This window comes from Hemicordylus capensis, chromosome 2, assembly GCF_027244095.1.
Source record: "Hemicordylus capensis ecotype Gifberg chromosome 2, rHemCap1.1.pri, whole genome shotgun sequence".
Classification (NCBI taxonomy): Eukaryota; Metazoa; Chordata; class Lepidosauria; order Squamata; family Cordylidae; genus Hemicordylus; species Hemicordylus capensis.
This window is the reverse complement of record NC_069658.1, coordinates 346,461,928-346,484,511: the sequence shown is the minus strand read 5'-3', so window position 1 is coordinate 346,484,511 and position 22,584 is coordinate 346,461,928. Positions and strand designations below refer to the sequence as shown.

The 22,584-nt window shown below is 44.7% G+C and overlaps 1 long non-coding RNA gene across 1 annotated transcript in view; it reads left to right on the top strand.

Annotated features, from left to right (window-relative positions):
- The first annotated feature begins 6,069 nt into the window (after positions 1-6,069).
- LOC128344099 (uncharacterized) overlaps positions 6,070-22,584 on the top strand; it is a 55,809-nt gene continuing 39,294 nt past the window's right edge. The window contains exon 1 of the long non-coding RNA XR_008315673.1: positions 6,070-6,186. This is a non-coding gene — a long non-coding RNA (uncharacterized LOC128344099). The remainder of the gene's footprint in view (positions 6,187-22,584) is intronic.

Below are 22,584 nucleotides of genomic sequence, written 5' to 3'. Positions count from 1 at the left end.
TGGGAAGGACTCGATGTCTGGATAAAACAAACCAGTCAATAACACCTGTCTGACTGTGTAAACAAGAAATAATAATAAATAATAAATACAAAACAAACAAGCTTGATAACCTTCTCTTTCGTGGTCTAGCAGGTTTTAGGAGGACCAACTCACTCACTACTACCTTCCCTAGCAGTTTCAGCCCAACCTTACCCTGCTGGTGTTCCAGCCTTCTGACTCACACAACACTCAGCCATCTGGCTCACATAATACTCAGCACTCCCTCACAGAACTCTTCTCCCACAGTCCTCCTCCTCTTGATTGTTCAGCCCAGGTTGCTCAACCCTCCCTTTTATCCAGTTCCAAAGAGATACAGGGAGCTTTTTCCCTCAGGCAGCCAGAATCTTCTCTCTCTCTGTGCCTGGTGACAACCAATCACAACACTTTGTAACTTACCCTCCAAAACTGTGCAGCAGACGACATTTACCTCAGATTTGTCTGTAAGAGGTTGCTACCTCTTGGCTGTAGAAGCTAATCCCTGTAGAGCCTGGAACAAACTTTTTTTCAGAACAAACTGAAGAAAAACCAACCATAAAACATAATGGGAAGGAGGCACTCCACAACAATATTTTACTAGCATCTTATGGTGCTTTTACCCAACCATCCCATTCCATTTCAATTTCAGTATGAATTGGTGACCCATTGTGAACTTCCAATCAGCCACTGAATGCACTAATGAATGGATTATATTCTGTGGCCTGATGAAATGTAGTCAAAGAATGCTTTGTCAATTATTTAAAAAACAATTCAAATAAAAATCCTAAATGGTTACTGCAAGGTATATGTTTATAATTAGCTTTATAAATGGAATGGGAGGGGAAATGGAAATGGGGGGGAATGGAAAATAATGTTTACCTAGACACTGGGAAAGTGCATACCGTATTAGCTCCCTAATTAGCAGTCCCTTAAGACTTCAATACAAAGTTTGGGCATAAAACAATTTGCTTCATGCTCTCCTTAACAAGTGAAGAAAACTTTTGTTGATATAGCTGCATAGGGGATTGAGAAACCTAACTGCTGCTTTCACATTCATTTCCCCCACCCCTCATGTCCTTGTTTCTTTCCAGTGGCTCGCTCTCCAACCTATCCCCAGAAAGACTATTTAATTACAACAGAGGCACCAAAGCTTCCTTCTATGTGTGGTTTAGGATTAAGTTTAGCAGCTTCTCACCTACTTCAGAAATAGCACTATTCTGAAAGCACGCTCTGATTAAGTGTACAAAACAATTCACAGGAATCCTGGATCAGAGAAACCCTGTTGACAACAAGGTCACATACAGCAGTGTCATTTGAAGCACCAGCCTCAGTCAGCCCGTTGGACCAGCCTGTTGGACCTCATCAAATTAGAAATCGACGAGGGGGGTGTGAATCTGTTGATCCTTTTGGATCTCTCAGCAGCTTTAGATACCATTGACCATGGTATCCTTCTGGGACGCCTGAAGGAGTTGGGAGTGAGAGGCATGGCTTTGCAGTGGTTCTGCTCCTACCTCTCAGGTAAGTTCCAGATGGTGTTGCTTTTCAAAGCAAGAACTCCAATATGGAGTCCCACAATGCTCCATACTGTCTCCAATGCTTTTTAAGGAGAGGAGAGCTGGTCTTGTGGTAGCAAGCATGACTTGTCCCCATAGCTAAGCAGGGTCTGCCCTGGTTGCATCTGAATGGGAGACTTGATGTGTGAGCACCGCAAGATATTTCCCTCAGGGGATGGAGCTGCTCTGGGAAGAGCAGAAGGTTTCAAGTTCCCTCCCTGGCTTCTCCAAGATAGGGCTGAGAGCGATTCCTGCCTGCAACCTTGGAGAAGCCGCTGCCAGTCTGTGAAGACGATACTGAGCTAGATAGACCAATGGTCTGACTCAGTATATGGCAGTTTCCTATGTTCCTAAATTCTACATGAAACCGCTGGGAGATATCATCAGGAGATTTGATGCAGGATGTTATCAAATGCTGATGACATCCAAATCTATTTTTCCATGTCAACTTCATCAGGAAATGGCCTGACTTCCCTAAATGCCTGCCTGGAGATGGTAATGGGCTGGATGAGGGAGAACAAACAGGCTGAATCCAAACAAGATGGAGGTACTCACTGTAGGAGACTGAAACATAGGAAGTGGGTTAGAGCTGCCTGTTCTGGACGAGGTTGCACTCCCCTGGAAAGAGCAGGTACATAGTCTGGGAGTACTTCTGGACCCAAACCTCTCCTTGCTTTATCAGGTTGAGGCAATGGCCAGGAGTGCTTTCTATCAGCTTCGGCTGATTTGCCAGCTATGCTCACTTCTGGAGATAAACGACCTTGAAACAGTGGTGCATATGCTGGTAATATCCAGATTTGACTACTGCAGTGTGCTCTACGTTGGGTTGCCTTTGTATATTGTTCAGAAACTGCAGTTAGTACAGAATGAAGCAGCCAGGTTGGTCTCCGGGGTTACCCAAAGATATCATATTACACCCATTTAAAAAGAACTACACTGGCTGCCAATAAGTTTCTGGGTGAAATACAAAGTGCTGATCATTACCTATAAAGCCCTAAATGGCTTGGGTCCAAGGTATTTAAGAGAATGCCTTCTTCTTCATCAACCCTGCCACCTATTAAGATCATCTGAGGAGGCCCGGTTGTAATAGCCACCAGCTCAGTTAGTGGCAACCCAAAACTGGACCTTTTCTAGAGTTGCCCTAGGACTCTGGAACATGCTTCCTAATAAATTTAGATGTTCCACTTCTCTGAATGTTTTTAAGAACCACTTGAAAACATACCTGTTTAGTCAGGCTTTTAGTTTATAGTTTTAAAGCTTTGGATTTTAGCGTTTTTATCTGTATTTTTACATTGTTTTGTGCCAATGTTTTAATAGTTTTTAAGATTGTACACTGCTCAGACTTTTTTGTATGGGGCAGTATAGAAATGTAAGAAATCACTTGCTCCCTTGCCAGTGATCCCAGTAGCCTTGCAGCTTATTTGGAAAGGAATAATTATAGCTAATGTCAGTTTCGACCTTTTGTTTGAACATTCCAAAGAAAAGCTGCATTAATAGGTGAAAATTGCTTCTCAGCAGACACCTCAGTTGACAGGGGGCCAGGAGCAACAGGATTGTTTCAGCTGCTGGGGCTTGATGATAAATGAGAGCTGAGACAACTGCTGGGAGATGTGCAGTACACTGGCAACAACATGTTGAGCAGGGGTGACATCACCAGCATAGCCACAACAAGATGTCAGCATGCTACAAATCTAGCACATTTGGGACTCACTGAGCTGTTATTTCACCTCTAGATAACAATAGGCATTATGGCTTGCCAGAGTCTATAAGCCTCTCATTTGCAATCAAAAAAGAAATTTATTTTATTGGGTGCTGCCCTGTGTTTGATGATGGCCTGGGAATGTCCATAGTACTAGCCCTAATTAACATTAAGAACATAAGAGCAGCTATATTGATTCAGGCCCAATTTAGTCCCACATCCTGTTTCCCATAGGGACAACCAGATGCCTCTCGGAAGGACGCTTTATATAATTTAGTGCTAAAACTGGAAACGCCAGTGTTGACCCCTGTTTCTACCTCGATGTCCATGTTGACCATAAAGCCTCCCAAGGAGTCACGCAGCAGATCAGTACCAATGCCCATACACAAGACTCCTAAGTCCTGATACCAGCTCATCCTCAACGCCGTGAATTTTAATGCTGGATACCCATGGTTCATCGTCAAAGGTAAACCCTTCAATTTCAAAAGAAGCTAAACAGGGAAAGCCTAAAGGGACAGGAAATGTCCTTCTAACAACCCAATGTTGAACAACCCGAAGCGTAAGGAGGGAGACTTGGTGTCAAAGCCGAAGTCTTCAACATTGGAGGGAGGCCTCTCAAAAACGCAGTCAATATTGACATTGAAGGTTATCCCCTCCAAACCTAACCTGCTCCCAGTACTGGTATCAACATCCTTGATGTTGGGAAGCATGGCAACGTCATCTCTTTCAACATTTACCATTCCTAAACTGAATATTGTCCCTACTACACGTCAGCAACACTCCTCAGATATTCTGATTCTCAGCTCTCTGAAAACCACCAGCTATTTACAAGTAACTTCAGAAATAACCCCCTGCAACATCTTAGCCCTTCCATCAAAAGCAGGCGTTGCATTGTCACGGGGACTATGCCCTGCTTCATCGTCTCTCAAGGGATTGTTCACCTTGCTGATGATGATGTTACTGAGGTCCCTAATACACCGTCCATATCCCCTGCCCCTCAAAGGAGGCTCTTGGGGGAGGAATGACACAAGCTAATACACTGGAAAACTGGAAAACCCTGGTGTGCGCACTCCACAATCAACAGTCCTCTACAACCCCAATGGTGTCCTCAAGGTGGAGGAGACTATGACTATCAGAGGCACCCATACCCTATGTATTCTGCTGCCTCCCACTCCTCTTTCATTGGTTTCCTTCAGGATCACCACTACACTCCATCTTTACACAGGATGTGCTTCCCAGAACCAGTCAGGGATGAAAATGTTTTTCTTCATCCACAAACAATCTATCGCCCTAGATTAATCAAGCACTCCATGACTTCAGCAATGTGAAGTTGAAGTATGAGATCCTGAGGAAGTTGCTGGACACGCTCCAGGAAGGACACAAAAAATTACCACGTTCTCATCATGGATATAGTCAAAGAACTTGGCCTAGAACTGAAACAAGGTACAGAAGATATACAAGACCCAGTCTATAAGTTTGTACAAGCAGCTAAGACCTCGCAACCTACTGCATTTCCCATGCTACCAGTTTTACTGCAGGCTTCAAAACAAGTGTGGAAGAAACTATCCTCCACAGCTCCAATATCCAGGCATTTAGAGATAATGTACAAAGTACAAGGAGTGGAGAGCTGCTCTTGTGGCAGCAAGCATGACTTGTCCCCTTAGCTAAGCAGGTTCCACCCTGGTTACATATGAAAGGGGGACTAGAAGTGTGAGCACTGTAAGATATTCCCCTCAGGGGATGGAGCCACTCTGGGAAGAGCATCTAGGTTCCAAGTTCCCTCCCTGGTTTCTCCAAGGTAAAGCTGAGAGAGATTCCTACCTACAACCTTGGAGAATCTGCTGCCAGTCTGTGAAGACAATACTGAGCTAGATAGAACAGTGGTCTGACTCAACATATGGCAGCTTCCTATGTTCCTAAGAGGAGGGATGTGAATATCTGTTCAAACATCCAACACCAAATTCCTTGGTTGTGAACTACTCCTGTTCTACACATTCCAATAGGAAACATCCTGCCCCGATGGATAAGGAAGGGCACAAGCTAGACTCTCTGGGTGATACGATAAGGGGGTAGGCATTGGTGGTGGTCTGCCCCTTATCCTATCACATGTAGCCCTCAAGCTGTCTCAGTGTTCGTTTTCTGAGGTTCATGGGTGATTCTGGAGAAGGAAAGATGTCACACAAGCACACTCACAACTGTGAGTTTAAATGGGCTTTATTAAGACTAATGATAACAAGTGTAGGCGATTAGGCATATAGGCAAGTAGTTATCAATTTCATTTTTCTATGATTGTAGTACAGTGTTCAGTAACAGCTAAAAGCATTCCTAAAATCATTTTCCCTTTTCTCAATGTGCAGAGCTGCTAACTAGGAAAGAGTTTTGGCCTTGCCAAGAAACAGACAGTCATATATCAGTAAGCTGAGAAATTCTTCTTCTGTGTGCAAGAGCACCTTATCTGCTGTTACGTAGCAACAAGTCAAAATAACTCCTCAACCTGGCAATTCAATCAGTGTTTTCCCTTTAATTTGGTCTAAGAATTTCTATGACAGTTAACTCCTACCACTAATAAATGTGAGGCATCTTTGACTCTTAAGAGAAAAAGCATTTCTTTCTAACCCTACTACTAAATGCTGAATAGTTTAAAACCATTTCATTAGGAGCAAGTGGCTGAAGGCCTTTTGCTATCTCCTGATTGTTCTCAAACAAACCTAGAAGCTATGTTTGGCAGAAAGGAAAAAAGCTAAAGTACAGTTTTCAAGGAGGGAGGAAAACCGACAAGAGGAATGTCCATTAAAACAGCTTAGGAAAGTGGGGAAGAAGATGGACCGGAAGGAGGAGAGGGAGAGACAAACCAGACGCCATTTCCTGACACCTGGCAAATGGTGCCTGCAGCAGGGGCTTCGCTGGAACTCAGGATAGGTAAGAAATAGATCCGGGGACAGAGGGGAAAGAGGGAAGGAGAAGGGGAGGGGAACAGTCAGAAGTGGCTGGTTCATGAGACATAGCTCTGGACACTATTTACCAGTTTTCCAGTATGCTGGGACGAGATCTTCACTGGCTTCTCCGGTGGGAGGGTGACTGACTCTGGAGATACAGGGAGGGGCTACATGTTGCCTCTTCCATGAAGAAGCCCATGCCTACCCTTCCCCATGGATGGCTGCCTGCAGGTTTTTATACCTTTTTGGCCAGCTCTCCAGGTCAAAATAATCACCACATCTATGCAGAGTGTCTCAATCAGGCCTGGGTCTCTGAATCCCTCTCTCGGCCTTCCAGGAGGAGCCCATCAGGAGCCCGGCTCTTTGTTTGATCAATCTCAAGTTAGAGACATTTTTCTTTGTTTTATCAAGCCAGCCCTGGCTTGTAGTCATTTTGGTCTTGTTGATGTTCTTCAGCCCAGAGAAATATGTTAGAAGGACAGAGAATGTTACATAAGCAAGGAGGGGTTCAGTATTATATGAATGTGTTAACCCCCCCATAGCATGGCGCAGGTGTTATCCTCTCGATGTGGTTTCTTATAATTTCCTAAATCAGCTAGATATGATTATGCTTGACATGTCAAACTAGTTCTCATGACTGGTTTTTAGCTCAGCAACAAACTACCCAAGGCTCTTTGCTAAGCAGTAAACAACTTCAAGGCTGGGAACAATTGTGAGTGGAAAATTCCCCTTCTTTCTCAGACTCTCAAGAATAGCATTTCTGCTCACCGGCCTGGCTTAGAGAAATATCAAAGTCAGGCTTCCGTTTCCTGCAAGACAATTCAGACACAGGCCTCAGTCTAGCCTTTTGGCTTTGGGGGGTCTTAGAGCAGACCCTGGTTCTAAAAAGGGGTCCACCCACCTGTTCATATCATGGGTAGACGTTTATATTCAACCTCTACCCCATCTATGTACATAGCCAACTACATGACATGTATGTCCCACTATCAGCACTCCCTATGGGAGGAGTTCGCAGAAACTAAGCCAGAGGACAAGGCAGCAAAAGCTAAAGAACTCCAAACCAAGTCTGCAGATATAGCAATAGCAATAGCACTTACATTTATATACCGCTCTATAGCTGGAAGCTCTCTAAGCGGTTTACAATGATTTAGCATATTGCCCCCAACATTCTGGGTACTCATTTTACCGACCTCAGAAGGATGGAAGGCTGAGTCAACCTTGAGCCCCTGGTCAGGATCGAACTTGTAACCTTCTGGTTACAGGGCAGCAGTTTTACCACTGCGCCACCAGGGGCTCTTTATATATAACGAGACAACAAATCAGCACAGCCCTAATGATGACCTAATAGACTGTGAATTGGAAAACATGGCTGGAGCAGTTGCCCTCCATCACCATGCATGGGTATGGTCATCTACCCTCCAATACTAGTGGTGTGCATGGAACTGGCGTCTGCCAGTTCAAAGGTGTGTGTGGGGATCTCTTTAAGGATGGGGGGAGGGTGTTCTTACCCATTCCACTGCATTTCCGTGGGTGGGGGATCCGGTGGTTACCCCATTGTCATGGAGGGACTACCACCTGGTTAATGTTGGTATCATGGCCACAATCCACCCCTGCAGGGGTTATGGACCTATTCGGATGGTCCGCCCAAAAAGGCTGCTGGACCCAGCAGGTTTCCAAAAGGCCTTGGAGGGTTTCGATGTTGGTGCGGCCGGTGATTCTATTGATGCCCTGGTGGGAACCTGGAATAGAGAACTCACCAGGGTAGTAGATATTATTGCTCCTAAGCGTCCCTCCAGGCCTGCTTCTAAGATGGCTCCCTAGTACATGGAGGAGTTGTGGGGGATGAAGCGGCTTGGTAGGTGACTGGAACACAAATGGAGGAGAACTCGGCTCGAATCTGACAGAATGCAGCATAGAACCCATTTGAAGACCTACGCAATGGCAGTGCACGCAGCAAAAAAGCATTTTTGGTCGGTGCACATTGCGTCTGCGGATCCACGTATGGCAGAGTTATCCCGGGTGGTGAGGAGTATAATTTCTGCTCCCTCTGCCTCAAATCAGCTCCCAGAGATACTCTGCTGTGACACCTTTAGTGGGTTCTTTGCGGATAAAATTCCCTGTATTCGGGCCGACTTGGACTCCGCTATTTCTGCAGGGTCTGTGAGGGAGGTATCCCGCAATCCCTCTTGCAGTGTTAAGTTGGATCAGTTTCAATCTGTAATTCCTGATGACATGGACAAGCTGCTTGGAGCGGTACGACCTACCACTTGTTCTCTGGATCTTTGCCCAACCTGACTGTTTCGATCTAGTGGAGAGATTGTTGGAGATGGCCTAGTTAATATCATAAATGCATCGCTGAGGGAGGGTAGGGTGCCTCTCTGTTTGAAGGAGGCAATAATTACACCGCTTCTTAAGAAGCCTTCCCTGCATCCCTCAGTGATGGATAGTTATAGGCCAATCTCCAATCTCCCCTGACTGGGCAAAGTAATCGAGAGGGTGGTGGCTAAACAGCTCCAGGTGGTTTTGGAGGAAACTGATTATCTAGACCCATTTCAAACTGGCTTTAGAATGGGTTGAGACAGCCTTGGTCGGCCTGATGGTCGGCCTACCTTTACCAGGGAATCGACAGAAGGAGTGTGACTCTGTTGGTCCTCTTGGATCTCTCGGCGGCGTTCAATACCATCGACCATGGTATCCTTCTGGGTCGCCTGGGGTAGTTGGGAATAGGGGGCACAGCTCTGCAGTGGTTCTGTTCCTATCTCTCGGGTAGATCCAAGATGGTGGAGCTTGGTGACAGTCGCTCCTCAAAGCAGGAGCTGTTATATGGAGTCCCTCAGGGCTCCATTCTGTCACCAATGCTTTTCAATATCTACCTGAAACTGCTGAGTGAGGTCATCAGGAGATTTGGTGCTGGGTGTTATCAGTATGCTGATGACACCCAAATCTACATCTCCCTTTCATCCTCAGGAAATGGCAATCATTCTCTAAATGCCTGCCTACAGGCAGTAATGGGCTAGATGAGGGATAACAAATTGAAGCTAAATCCAAGCAAGACAGAGGTGCTCATTGTCGGGGCTCAGAATCTGAGAAGTGAATTAGATCTTCCTGTGCTGGATGGAGTTACACTCCCCCAGAAGGAGCAGGTGCGCAGCTTGGGAGTACTACTGGACCCAGGCCTCACCCTGGTTTCTCAGGTGGAGGCCATGGCTAGGAGTGCCTTCTATCAGCTTTGGCTGATTCGACAGCTGCGCCCATTCCTTGAGGAGGATGACCTCAAAAGAGTGGTGCACCAGCTGGTAACCTTCTGGCTTGATTATTGCAATGCACTCTACGTGGGGCTGCCTTTGTACATAGTTTGGAAACTTCCATTAGTTCAGAATGCGGCAGCCAGATTGGTCTCTGGGGCAACCCGGAGAGACCATATTATGCCTATTCTGAAATAATTGCACTGGCTGCCGATATGTTTCCAGGCAAAATACAAAGTGCTGGTTATTACCTTTAAAGCCCTGAATGGCTTAGGCCCGAGTTACCTTAGAGAGCACCTTCTTCTGCGTGATCCCCACCATACATTAAGGTCATCTGAGGAGGTTCGTCTCCAGTTACCACCAGCTCATCTGGTGGCGACTCAGAGGTGGGCCTTCTCTATAGCTTCTCTGGGACTGTGGAATGCACTCCCTGCGGAAATCCGCTATTTGAATTCTCTATTAGCCTTCAGGAGAGCCCTTAAAACGTATTTGTTTGGCCCGGCTTTCCAGGATTTTAAAATCTGTTTTAATATTCTAACCCGATTTTGGGGCTTTTAATCACTGTAATTGTTTAATGGTTGCTTTAAAATGTTTTTAAATTGTTAATTGTTGTTATATTGTTTTTAATTCGTTTTAGCTCTTTATTGTTTTAGTGGTTTGTTTTAATTGTAAACCGCCCTGAGCCATTTTGGAAGGGCGATATATAAATCAAATAAATCAAATAAATAAATAAATAAATAAATAATTTCCCCCACCGGTGCGGCCTTTTAAAATGGTCTGGCAGGGCGACAGCATGCCTCCTTGCCAGCCCCGGTGCCTCCTCAGACCAAAGGGGATTGCAAGTTGCCACTGCGCATGTGCACTTCACAACACAGATGTGAGCAAGTGCGATGTGCGCACACACATCCCAATGTGTGCACACACAGAGGCAACTTCCGGTCACTTCTGGCCTGAGGAGGCATTGGGGAGGCAAGGAGGTATGCTGCCACCCCGCTAGACCATTTTAAAAGGCAGTCCTTAAAGAGATCCCTCCACCTTCAAACCATCCAAACCACTGGTCTTTCAAAAGGTTCAGAGGTCCATAAAGGGCCTCTGAAACGGTTCTGTGCATATCTCTATCCAGTATGAGACAAAGGAAAAGATAGAAGATCTTCCCTTTGAAGGTGATGGCCTCTGGGAGGAGAGCTGGTCTTGCGGTCCGCAAGCATGAATTGTCCCCTTTGCTAAGCAGGGTCCACCCTGGTTTGCATTTGAATAGGAGACCACATGTATGAGCACTGGAAGATATTCCCTTTAGGGGATGAGGCTGCTCTGGGAAGAGCACCTGCATGCTTGCATTCAGAAGGTTCCAAATTCCCTCCCTGGTGGCATCTCCAAGATAGGGCTGAGAGAGACTCCTGCCTGAAACCTTGTAGCAGCTGCTGCCAGTTTGGGTAGACAATACTGAGCAAGATATACCAATGGTCTGACTTGGTATATGGCAGCTTCCTATATTTCTATGTTCAGCAATGAAACCAACGAAACATTTGAAAAGCTGAAAAAGTCTAAGCTGACTGCCAAATCTTTTGCAGTGCTTACCATACAACCCAACTATGCCCATAAACAGAAGCCAACCTATGCCTCGGGTACCTCCTATAATAGCTACAAACCACAATTCAAGGCTGTAGACAAGAGATGTTTCAAGAAACCTACTCAACCACACCACCCTAGAGGGAAGTCTGCCACTTCATGCCCTAAACAAGGCGAGAACAGAACCTATGATGCTACTGGACTCTGCTACCAGTCCTCCCATCCCTGATTCCCAATAACAACTTGAGATCTTGGGAACAGGTGACTACAGACAAGTGGGTCTTGTCCATAATTTGATCAGGGTATATGATTCACAGGGATCATAATTTGATCAGGGTATATGATTCACAGGGTATATGATTCACAGGGATCAAGTTTATGGCCCTGACCCCTGATCTATCAGAAAAAGTCACTACACTCTTGGAGAAGGATGCAGTAGAACCCATCTCCAAGTATTTCCAAGTACCGAAGAAAGACAGGGGTATCAGACCTATCCTGGACCTCAAAGGCCTGAACGAATTCATTCAAACAACCAAATTCCATATGATCTCCATTGCATCCATTACATAATTCCTAATAGGAGACACGTGGTTTGCCACCATTGACCTAAAGGATACATATTTTCATATACAAATTCACCATGCACACTGCAAATTCCTCCATTTCACAATAGGCCCTTGGGTCTATCAGTACAAGGTCATGCCCTTTGGGCTTTCCACAGCCCCAAGAGTTTTTAGGAAGGTCATGGCAGTGGTCACTGCAATTCTCTGACACCTTGGGATGGAAGTATATTCTGCCCGCCATTTTCCACAACCCCCAACCTACGCTCGAACGGTCGCTTTTCATAACTTAGATGTTCACATCTAAGCTTTTCATAACTTAGATGTTCACAAGATGAACAAGATGTTCACGTGGCCGTTTATCTTGACAAGACTCGCTCCTTCCGTAAGGATCTGGGTCTTTTTGTATCCTATAGGATGGGAAACATGGGAGTAAAAATTACACACCAACGGCCATCCCACTGGATTGTACAAGTGATAGGAGAAGCTTATAAATGCCAAGACAAGGACCCACCTGTAGACATTAAAGCCCATTCCCCCAGGGCAGTAGCCTCTTCAGAGGCAAGCCTTTCTGGAGTTCCGATGGACGGGTCAGAAGGGCTGCCACATGGTCCTTGGAAAACCCCTTTGTTAAGCATTATGCACTGGACCTTCGGTCTTCTAGAGACATACATTTTGGCAAGGGTGTTCTAAAGCAAGATCTTTCTTAAATGATCAGAAGGTAAGTTCAGAGGCACCCACCTCCAAAGGAGAGCTTGCTAATTGCCCAGTTATGTGAATATAGTGGGACCACGTCAAGTATAAACAGGTTGCCTACCTGTAAGATGATTCTTGAATGAATGATCCTGGGTATTCACACATCCCATCCATCCTCCCCATTCTTTGGAGGGCATGCTCTTGGCATTCACGCTCTCTCTATTTTAACCTACCCATTTTCTCATTTATCTTATCCAGTTTCTTTTACGATGGTTGCTGGAGCTCAGCGGTCATCCAGTAACCCAGGATAGCAATGCTGTAACCACCCCTCCTAAGACACATACACATGCTGGGCAGGGCTAAAGCGTTGCATAGAGCTTTAGAATCTCCCCGGACAATCCTACCGTGCAGGCATGATCCCAGTTGTGTGAATACTCAGGCTCACTCAAGGATTATGTGTTACAGGTAAGCAACCTGTTTTTCGCTTAACCTCCGTTAAACACTGGGTTTGAAAGTGGGGCTTGGTGTGAGTGCAGTGCCGAGAGCGACCTCCCTCCCAGCACGTCACACTCGCAGACTAATCCAGGCTGGGTTGCCCTAGCCTGGGTTAGAAGGCTGAATACCCTTTATGTTTTATTTGTTTTTTTCTTTAACATATTTACATACCACCCAAAACAGTTTTAAAACCGCCCAGAGACATAAATAAACACAATACAAATTAAAACAAAATTAAATTAAAACATTTAAACATTACAACAATTTAACAGTTTTAAACATTGTGCTACGTTTTTAAATCTGTTAAACATTTGTTTAACATTAACATTTAACAGTTTAACAATTTAACATTAACATTTAACAGTTGTTAAACATTTGCTTTTAATTAGATTTACAGTTTTTCTTAACTGCCTTTTAAAAAGTTGTCAGGGATAGGGAGGCTCTTATTTCAACAGGGAGCACATTCCAAAGACTTGGGGCAGCAACGCAGGAAGCCTATCCCTGACTAGCCATCAGACCAGCCGGTGGCAACTGCAGATGAACCTCTCCAGATGATCTCAATGGGCGGTGGGGATCTCATGGCAAAGAAGACATTCTCTAAAACATATATAATATAGCTGCTTCCCTCATAAGATATAATACAATAAATAAATATATAGAGACTTGTGGTTTTAAATTGTTTTAAGGTTTCATTCGCCCTGCCCCCCATTTTAATTTGTTTTATGTTGCTGTAAACTGCCCAGACACAGAAGTTTGGGGTGGTGTAAAAATCAAATCAAATCTATAAAATAAAATAAATTTTTTTTTTATTTAATTATTCATTCATTCATTCATTCATTTTTAAATAAAATTAAAGATCTATATAAGATTACAAAGTAATCTTAAGATTACAAAGTAATCTTATACAGATTTAACGAAAGGTTTATTCAGAAACAACTCAATTTTCTCCTCCTTTCCCTCTCTTTTCCTTTTTGACTCCACTCCCCATACTCTCTACAGGATCTCCACTGAGACAAGCTTCTAAACAACTAAACATAAAAGATTACTTGATAGTAAGCAAAGAAGTGTGTTGTATTCTAATGCATTTAAGGATGAGAAAACTGGTGAAAAGAGGCATGGTAAAAAGAAGGAAATGTGTGGCAAAAAAGGCATGCGTGAAGGAGAGGGGTTGTAGTTGCTCTCCGCTGCTAATTGATCAAAGAGGAACCTTCTTAAAGTGGTGATTCTTTTTATTTAGCAGGGAAAGAGCAGCTGGCCCTATCCATCCCCAGCACAGCATCCCTCCAGTGGCTGTTGCTGGTGGCTATCTTATGTTTCTTTTTTAGATTGTGAGCCCTTTGAGGAGAGGGAGCCATCTTATTTATTTATCTTTATTTCTCTATGTAAACCGCTTTGGGAACTTTTGTTGAAAAGTGGTTTATAAATATTCTTCGTCGTCTTCGTCGTAGTAGTAGTAGTACAGGGGAGGCATTGGAGCTTTTTGATAATGACCTACCAAAAACCTGAAGTCCTAGTTTTACAGTGCAAGGTGCGTTGTGAAGTATGGAGGTGCGCAAAACAGATTTTGCATTCTGTTTTGAGATAAAAATGCAATGCAGGTGGCTGAAATGTTTCATCGTTTTGCTCCCTATGGCCAGAACAAGCTGCATTCACAAGGTGCACACACAAGCGTTGCATTTCAATTTGCAATGCATTTTGCAAACCTGCCTTGAAAAACACTGCAGAAGAACATAGTAAAAAGGAATCTGTCCCTCCAACACAGACCACATGTTTCAAACACACTCCAAAAATGGCCAAAAGAGAATCACTGACCCAGAATCCACTGCCAGCCACAGTGCAGTAACATCATCGGCAGAAGTTGCTCTCTCACACACAATTATGACTCCTTACTTCAAAATTGCTACAGCTGCCACAGCAGCACCCTTTGCGAACACAGACCCAAATAATGGTAAGATACGTGTTGTTGAAGTCATGGAAGAAACTAGGGCCACTTTATTAAATAATTACAAAACCTGCAGTGGGGAATTGAACTACAGTGCAGGTATCCCTTATGTGGGTCAATCTCATAGGAGGTATGCCCACAAGAGGGCGAAAGACTGGGCTTTGATTCAGCTCGTTACCGTCCAAACCTCATCTTGGCCACGAGGTTACCCCTGATGAGGATGCATGCCAATTCACCTCAATCCAGGTCGCGAGGCACCGAGCGGCCTTTGCTGACATGCATCCGAGTGGGAGCGGATCCAGCCTGAGAGTCGCGAGATCACCAAGCCTTCCTCCATATTCCCACTCAGCATAACAGCCCTCCAGAACGTCATTGCAATTAACCTACCCTGTCCTACACTCAGCTGCAAAGTGACCAAATAAACCCAGTGACAACCTTAACAAAGTCAGTGAGAAGTAAGTGGGGAAAGGCCTCAACCATAGCCAATCAGCTGAGACCCAAAAAAATTCCTACTTGGTCCCAAAAGGCAACTGGAATATCCCACAGTGAGTTAAGGGATGGTGGGAGGGTGCCTCCCCACAAAGCAACTGAAGGAGAATTTAACGGAGCCAGCTGCTTATGCAGGCACTCCCGTGATCTGATTGGTCCACCCACAACATGTGACAGGGGACAAAAATGGCGGCCCACATGCCTGCCTCTTGGGCTGGGCCCACAACTCTACACACACACACACACACGCTCACGCTCACCCAGTGTTGGCGAAGGCAGCAAACACAGCCATAAGCTCTATTAGAGCAACTTCAGCCACATTTTGACTGAGTACACCTTGAAATGCAAATTACAGAACAGACCAGAGCAGTGAGTGAAGCACAAGTCAGTCTCAAGGCCAGACACAGCAGTCGCCAAGAAATATCAGAGTGAGAGAGAGAAAGAGAAAGAGATACCACTGTCCATTTCTCACCACAACACTAGTCCACAAACAAAACAAACCACAACTCAGGGAAGGCAGGCACCCAGTTCTACCTTTGTCAGTCTGAGATCCAGCAAAACCTGATCGTTATAGCATCAATCGCACAGCAAATTATACTTGGTGCTGAGAAAAGAAAACCACAAAATCAAACCTTCCTTGATTCCTTCCTCCTCTTCTGATGTATCCTCTTCATGAGAGGCATAAGGGCCGTCTCTGCCTCCCAGTACCTCCCAGTACATTTTTAAATTCCCTCCTTTTGTGTTCCCCCTCCTCTCTCCCCTCAGCCTATAGAAGCACAGTTGCCCATGACAACACTTGATTTGTATGGTAACAAGCCAACCAAGAAGCAAAGAGACAAGCCAGTGCCAAAAAAAAAAAAAAACCCCAGCAAAGGAAAAACAGGCTTCCAAAACAGCTCTTGAAATGTCAAAACATTTCGATCAAAATGGGGTTGTTCTGTTCTGAGCTTGAAACAGTTCCTTAATTTAAATGGTGTTCTGTTTCACATTTGAAACACTTGAAACGGCCTGTTTCAAGTTGAAAAGTTTTGACTTCAAAACATTCTGCACATCCCTATTCTGAAGCTGCTTCCCTAAAAGTGGCTCCCTCCTGATGCTGAAAAGTTAACATCTGAAGACAAAGCAAGACCTAGAGATCCACAGCCTGTTTTGTGAAAAATGAACCAGGATATCCTACTTATCACCTTGCTTGACAACAAGTTCATCCAATACATTCAATCTAATCAAATTACTATCTCAGAAGGTTACAGGGATAAATTTACAGTGCTGGAATCCTGTTTATATAGCGAAATCCTTTAAACTAAATAGCTGAGATTGGACAGGCTGGCTAATAAATGAAACCACGCTGTACCAAATAAAAATATATGGCCTATTGCATCTGTTTAACAAAGAACTTATTTAGTTAGTAAGTTCATTGGAGTATCCAAAGGAGGCCTGGAAAGGTGAAATTAATCAAGGAAATGTGAAGTGCAGCAAGAGACTTATCAAAATCCTGATGCTGTAGAAGTTGCTAGTGGAGTGTGATTTCTGTGATGAAAATTTCATTTGCATCAAGAGTTTAAACATGTTTTTGCACTTGATGTCAATATCACACATAAATGTGACTGGATGACATTATTACAAAGCAAAGCCCACTCAATGTGCAGGGCAAGGGAAGAGGAGGATGATTAATACTGATGAATGCTGTTTTCCCGGCTCTTAGAATCCAATTAAATTGTTGAAGTTCTGAAGGTGAAGAGAGAAGAAATGTCTAGTTCTGACAGCAATGGCTCTACATAGCCACTAAAACTTAGGAGAAACCGCAACTTCTACATGTGGAAGGAGATACTTATGAAAAGTCTGATGAAAGCCTGCCCCCATTTATTGAGCCCAGATTAGCCTGAATGGGCCATTTTCTATGGCTTGCAATACAAAAGAGCGTTACCCACCTAACAGGACCCTGGATAGCCTTAGCCTTGCCTAAGGACATGCATTTAACTATCACCCTTCTTTTCTAACTTTCCTCCACACCACTCAAGTTGCCATCCATGCTGTGCCCCCATGACCTCACAACAACCCAGCGAGATGGACTTGCCCGAGGCCACCTGGTGGTGACCTTCATGACTGTGTGGGGCTTTGAACACGAGTCCAAATGTAGCACTCAACAGTACATTGGCTCTCTGAGGCTCATCAGCAATTACTTACGCAGATAAGGTCAGATGTCAATAACTCTACTCTGTGCATTGTTGAGCCCAGGCTAGGGGTTTTAGAGTGGGATATGGGCAATTTCAGCTCCAGCAATGCAACAACTATCAGTGTTGCCACATAAGTGACCTTCCACTTTCCCAACTTTATATGGCGTTGTCATACGAAGAGGCTCTTCTGGAATGAGAGGGTAAAGGTAGTGTGTGGTCCCCTGCTCTGCATTCCATAGGCTTTTCATCAGCCCCAGAGCCAAAACAGAAGTGCAATCCTAGAGCACACATCTCTTCAGCTTCAGTTTTCATAGCAACCCACCACCTACAGCAGCTAAACATAATCTATAGGATTAGCTGGCTAATAATTGCATTTAATTTAAGAACACACGTGGCTACTTTGCTCCATGATTACGTTTGTTCTTTATTCCCAGTTTGATAGCAAGATAAGTCCCACCCCACCACACATAATTTTACACCTGGCAATTTTAAATCCAAAAAGTAAGAACCGTCCCCACTGTACCCACACCCACACTTCACTTTATAGAAATAGGATCCTGTTTCAAAATACAACTGTTTGCTGACTCTATGCTGAGAAGAGGAATTGTGGTGGAGTTTTCAGCTTTGCTCCTCCCAGGGGAGGAGGTGCTGCTGTATTTGATCTCACCTACTCACCTTCTACAGAAGCACGGATCAGGGGCCTGGGGAAACCAACCAAAAGCATTTAGCATGTGAACCTGCTTCTAGGATACAGGAAGAAAGGAGTAATAATGACCAAAGTGCTACATTTGGATGGCTCTCCATATGCATTCCAGGGCAAATCACACTGTCTGGAATGTTTAATCTGTGGCTTCTAGTAGTTCTGATGATGCAACCCACCCACCCCCCCAAAAAACCACATCTGCACTTTAGTAAAACCAAACACCAAAATTAATACACACAGGAGTCCTTTTTCTCCATAATTATCACTTTAGAGAGAGGCTGCACAACTTCACCCTCCAGCTGTTGTTGCACTACAACTTCCATCATCTCTAGGCACAGTGCCGACAGTCTGGGGTGATGGGAGTTGTACTCCAACACAACAGCTACAGGGCAGAAGCTGTGCAGCCCTGCTTTAGAATGAGGCATATAAATATACATATAAGTCTGTTAACCATCATTTTACACACACCAATTTAGCCTCAGAATCCTTATTTCCCCACATAGAAACCCAGTCGTAGAGGGGTTTAAGGAAGATCTGCTCTAACACTTTATCCTATGGGCAGGATCCTCTACAAGCTAACCCATATAATTCAAGGTCTGACTTAAATAAAGAATTGAGACTAAAAAATGAGGACACCCCCGCACACACCCCGATAGAACTCTCCTAGTTCCATGTATATAATACTGGCAGTGCATATGTTTATAGCAGGGAGAGGCTCCGTACTTCACTCTGAATGGCTTAGTTCCTGCACAATCACGGCCTTTTCTGAAACTTGTTCTTTTTGTTTCCCACATGCAATAAAGAACATTTGATTTGTTTGCCTCCTTGGCTTCATTCCTGGCTCTTGACACAGAGAAAGTCTGACGCTCCATCTGCTGCATCACACAGCGCTATTATTACATACATGTAGTGCCGCACAAGACATAGCTTGCAAAACATCATTATACACAATTGACAGATCCTTGCCCTAATCTAAATGAAAACTACAGTCTGCTTCTTGGAAGTCAATTGCAAAACCCACAAAATCACTTTCAGCACCCAACATTATCACAGTGCCATTGGCACAATTTCATGGTAGATTTCCTGATTTGTTTCCTATAGCTTTATGAAGTGATTTCTGGTCACAGAAGCAAAACATTCCAAGTATGTTTGATCTACCAAAACTCAGTCCAGAAGCTGAGAGCAGCAACACTTCTATATAAAATGGTATTGAAAATTGTATATAGAGGCAGAGATGCTCTTACCCCTGGATTTCAGGGCGGAAGTCCAGGGCCTCCACAGCCCCTGGGGGCCTCCAAATCCTCTTTAGTCTGTCCCAGGTGGTGGGGTCACCTGGTGGAGCATGATAATGCTTAATTTGCAGGGGAGGAGGGGCTTCCAAAGGCCTTTAGGTCCAGGCTCCAAAATTACCTAGGTGAGCCTCTATATAGAAGCAAGCATTGTGTGATAAGACAATTTTTGCCATTTTGCTTGCCACAGATATCCTCTCTATGATAAATGTGCAGTATTTTACTCTGCGCCATATTCTTTTGGGAGGTGGGAGCAGATTAAACCGCTTAATGACAAATGAGCCCATTTATTGTAATGTAGCAATTTGCCATTATATAAAGTTCACCACAAACTAAGAAAACAAACCTTACATATTGAGCACTTAGACACATTGCAAATTACAAAAGTCAAGAGAACAGGGAAATACCAGTGGAACTCTATTCACCAGTTATCCGTAGCATTTTAGAGCACAATAATAGTTCTTGGGCAACACAACTTGCTGTCCTAAATGTGGCAAACTTTACAGTACTATCCTTTAACAAAAGAACAAATTGTCTTGAGGAGAGTATCCAGTCTTTGAAGCTAATAGAGGATTAGTGACTTTGCACTAATGGCAGATGGTGTCACATCCAATTCAAGGATTCCTAAAGCAAAGAAGATGCCAGAACTGGCCAAGGCATTCCGACACCTGAGGTAGAAAGCTCAGTGACTCCCCATTGTAAAAAGTCTAATATTACGTAAACTGACCATTTGTTGCCCTTGCAAACTCTGTCACCTGTCACACCCTGTCTAATGCCAAGGCTGGCCCTGCAACAGATAAGTTATGCAGGCTTGTCTCACAGAAATCATCAATAAGGCTTAAGTGCACACCTAACTATGTGCTGGATTGTGGCCCTGGCAAGTTATCAGCCTCTTTGCTTAGGCACTGTCGCATCTGGAAAAAAGAGGGCCATAAATGCAGACAGTTGAGATTAACAGGATGATATACAGCACTGCACAGTCCTGGAGAGTGAAGCAGGGCAGCTATAAAAAGAAGACAGGGAGATTTAGCTATATATTGACAGAGAGGAGGACTATAAGAAACAAGTCAGATAACCTGATGAGCTGAATGAATAAGTAGAATTTAATGCAATTATAAAGCTGATGCATAAAGGTTAGTTGAAAATGGCATTTGTGAGCTGATGCAATATAACACGGCTACAAAGGAGCACATTAATAAGCTCACAGATTATGAATAACCATGCCTAGGCTAGGATAACATGCCCTGGTTAGATCTCCAGACATTTCAGCCAAGTGCTCTGATTTCAGCAGAAACAACACAAAATAAGAAACAGAGGAAGGCAGAATACACAAGTGTGGAAACAGAACATGATTTCTCAGACTGAAACATAGGCAGTAACTGATCGTGCTCTTAACATGAATTAACGGAGCTACTATAATTAGGCTCAACATGTTTGTTTTACATGGCACAAACCAGTGAAAAGCACTGAAAACTAAGTCAGTCCATGCAAACCACTGGGAAATCCATTTAAGAACTAGTTAGAAGTATTAAAAAAGAAAAAAACAGACACTGCATGAAACTGTCCAATCTAGCCCAGGCTCCATAATGTGCATTCTGTCAAGATCTTTTTCTTACGACCTTTTCTTTACAGCGGTACTTATACTAGGGAGAGGAATGTGAATGGTTCTCTCCCAGACAAGAGAGCGTGATTTCCTCAAAACGATTACCTTTTCCTCCCTCTCAGCTTTTGCTTGATATGTCTCCTGCCTGCCCTGTAAACAGACACACACTTGCAGAAATCTAGGAACATGACAACAAAGAATTTTGAATCACAGAGCATTTTCAACATCTAAACCAAATCCCTTCCTAGAATCACAACCACCCCCAGTTCCTAGAACCACTGTGCTGCAAACGATGACCACATTCCCAAACACCTTCTTATTATATGCCTGCTAAATATACTTCACATGAAACTAGGCTGTGGTCACACACCAGCCTTGTGCTGGGGGACGGCATTTTGCCTCACTCCACCATTGAATAGACACAGGGCAGGGAGGATGGGCTCAGGTCTCCTGAGAGGGCAGGGTCTTGGTGGCCATTGCTACCTGCCTGCCCTCCTGGGCCTCAGTCTCTGCTAACAGGCTCTGAAGAAGTAGCTCTTTTGCTCTCCTCTGAGCCTGTCTAGGGCCTAGCGGTTCTAGTTTTTCATAGTGAGGCACAGCGGCGGCAGCTGCTTTGGCCCCTTTGGGGTGTTCTTGGGCTCAGGTGCCTGCTTGGGTCTGTGGTCTCAGTGGTGGCAGCGGCAACCCGATCTGGAGCAGTGGCAGCTGGGGCATTTTTAGGCTGTGTGGCCTCAGGCAACAAGCCAGGGAAGGCTTTCTCCAGCTGACTTTCTTTAAGCGAGAGTGATAATGGGGTGTTTGGAGTGAGTTGGGTGGGGGGTTTCTGCTGTACACTCCCCCTGCAACTGACTTGGGTCCCTGGTGGTACTTGGCCCCTCCCCCCACAGTGCTGGCATCCCTGGGGGTATCTGGCCATCCTCTTAGGGAATTACTGGGAGTTTGTTCTCATTGGTTGTGTGGTTTTAGGCTGGACACTTTCACTACCGCCCCCTTGGTAATTGGGTTGGGCCATACTGTTGTTTGCGCCCTTGTAGGGTTGGTTGACTACCCCCCTCGGGGGGCTACTGTGTTTTTTGGCCAAGGGAGTGGAGCTGAGCTTGTGGTTGTGAGCAAGAATTGCTATTCCCTTCAAGGGGTTTGTTCTCTTGGTGTGCTGTGAAGGCTTCAGTTGGAGTACCTCTCTTTTTGACTGTGGGATTTGGGGGCTCCTAGGGTTTTCTGACTTGGTGTTTCTGGGGTTCATCATTCTTTTTGGGTAGGCATGGTGCCTAAGAAGGCTAATGGTAAGAAGGGTGGGCACCCAGTGAGGCCACCAAGGAGGCCGGCACCCCCTCAGCTGTCTTCTTCTGAGGAAGAGGATTATTTGGGTGAAGTCAAGGCACTTATCACTTGTTTGGAAGCACTCAAGGAGGAGAAGGGTGGCAAAGATGGTGGCTCAGGGCCTTCCAGGCTGTCAGGTTTGTGCAAGAAGCGCACGGGAGTGGGGGCAGCAAAAGCTGAACTTAGGTGTGCTCTTTCAAACAGGTTGGTGGTGCTGGAAAGAGGCACTGATCATCCCAAATAGGGAGCCCTGGATGTGGTGGACCTGACCCCTGCACCAGTTACTCTTGCCTCAG